This window comes from Triticum urartu, chromosome 4A, assembly GCF_056163025.1.
Source record: "Triticum urartu cultivar PI428250 chromosome 4A, HENAU_Tu73, whole genome shotgun sequence".
Lineage (NCBI taxonomy): Eukaryota > Viridiplantae > Streptophyta > Magnoliopsida > Poales > Poaceae > Triticum > Triticum urartu.
This window is the reverse complement of record NC_141876.1, coordinates 324,508,470-324,510,818: the sequence shown is the minus strand read 5'-3', so window position 1 is coordinate 324,510,818 and position 2,349 is coordinate 324,508,470.

Genomic DNA, 2,349 nt, shown 5'->3' with positions numbered 1-2,349 from the left:
TTGATCTTGCTAGACTCAAAGAGGAGTTTGATATACTTGACAAGGCCCACAAGGCCTTGAAGGGTATTCACGCTAGTCTCAAGGAGTCTCATGATCAACTCCAAGTGAAGCTAACTAAGGAGAAAGCAACTTTTCCTCATATGGTTTTAATTGATAATGCAAATGCTACTAACCCGTGTTGTGAGCATATACATCTTGTTGAGGAAAATGCTAAGTTGAAGGAGCAACTTGAGATAGGTCTTGCGACTTGCATACAAGGCAAGAAGAACCTCAACGATCTCTTGATCAACCAAAAGGGAGGTGTGGCCAAGGAAGGGGTTGGGTACGTGCCCGACTCCAAGAACAAGAAGAAGAATGACAAGACCAAACGACCTCCTCCCCTCATGCAAACCTTTGTGAGGGAGGGAGAGAGTGCCCCCGAGGAGAAGAAGAAGAACAATGTCAAGAAGGGCAATGTCATCCCTCCTAACAAAGCCGGCGATTTTAATCCTTCTTATGTGTTATGCCGTGCTAGTGATGGGCATGTTTATGCCAAATTTGTTGGTTCTCTTCATGAGTACATTGAATGGTCTATTTGGGTTCCTAAGACCCTTGTTACTAACATCAAAGGACCCATTACAAAATGGGTACCTAAAACCAAGCATTGATCTCTTGTAGGTGTTTGCTTCCGGTGGTGGATCATAGTTGCTCGATAGCGGAGCTACAAATCATATGACCGGAAGCAAGGACTTGGTGGTGGACGTGCACAAAGTTCCATCTATGCCCACCAATGTCGAGTGGGGTGACGCCTCATCCTCTAAGGTATTGGGACTTGGCAAGGTGGTCATCTCTCATGATCTCACAATCAAGAAGGTCATGCTTGTTGAGTCCCTTGCATACAATTTACCTTCCGTTCATCAACTTGCAATCATGGGCTTTGCCACTTTCTTTGATATCGATACCGTGGCCCTCTTGTGGAGCAAGACTCTTAAAGTAGCTTTTGTTGGGCATGTTGAGAATGGTCTATATGTGATTAACTTTTCGGAGCGACCCACTAAGACCGCAACATGCCTAATGGCTAAAGTTGATGTGGGATGGCTTTGGCATCACCGTTTAGCTCATGTCAATATGAGATCTTTGCAAAGTCCTCTCAAGGGGGACCATGTCCGTGGACTAACGAATGTTAGCTTTGTTAAAGATCATGCTTGCAGTGCCTGTATCGAAGGAAAGCTACATGAGAAGGCTCACCCTCCCACCACTATCATTTATTAAAAGAGGCCCTTGGAGCTCCTTCACATGGATCTTTTTGGGCCCCCATCCTTCGATAGTCTTGGAGGTAGGAAGTATTGCTTGGTGATTGTGGATGACTACTCAAGGTACACATGGGTGTATTTCTTCAAGAGGAAGAGCGAGACCCAACAAACCGTCATTGACTTTGCAAATGAAGCACAACGTCAACACAATGCAAAGATCTTGACAATAAGAAGTGACAACGGCACCGAGTTCAAGAACTACACCTTGGATGAATTTCTTAGTGATGAGGGAATCAAGCATCAATATTCCACACCATACACCCCTCAACAAAACGGTGTTGCGGAGAGGAAGAACCGGACGTTGATGGATGCGGCAAGGACCATGATGGCGGAGTTCAAGTCTCCATACAACTTTTGGGCCAAAGCCATCAACACCGCGTGTCATGCATCCAATCGGCTCTACCTCCGCAAGGGCTTGAACAAGACCCCATATGAGATACTCACCGGTAACAAGCCCAACCTCAAGTACTTCCGGGTATTCGGTTGTAAGTGTTTCATTCTCAAGAAAGGTGTTCGGTTGTCTAAATTTGAGGCTAGAGCTTATGAGGGCATATTTGTTGGTTATGCTACAAACTCTCATGCTTACCGTGTCCTCAATAAATCCACGGGACTTATTGAGGAGACGTGTAACATGGAGTTTGATGAGAATAACGGCTCCCAAGTGGAGCAAAGTGGCACTTGTGATGGAGGTGATGAAATTCCTCCTCAAGCCTTAAGAAGGATGGGTGTTGGTTTCATCCTACCCATTGAGGAACCCCTTGTGGCCGAAGGAGAAGGACAATGCTCCACTCAAGTGGAGCCATCACCAACCCAAGGCCCACACGCTTCTGAAGAACAAAGTGAAGGCCCTCAACCTCATGAACAAGACCAAGGGCAAGATCATACTCAAGACGGTGTTGACACACCAAGTGATGCCCAAGGTAAAGTTCTCTCCCCCGAGCAAGTTCAAGATCAAGAACAAGTTCATGACGGCGCTCAAGATGATCAAGTAACCGCTCCTCAACTCACCACCGAGGAGGAATTAGAGCGTCGTGCTGCCAAGGTTGCTTCCAAGCTC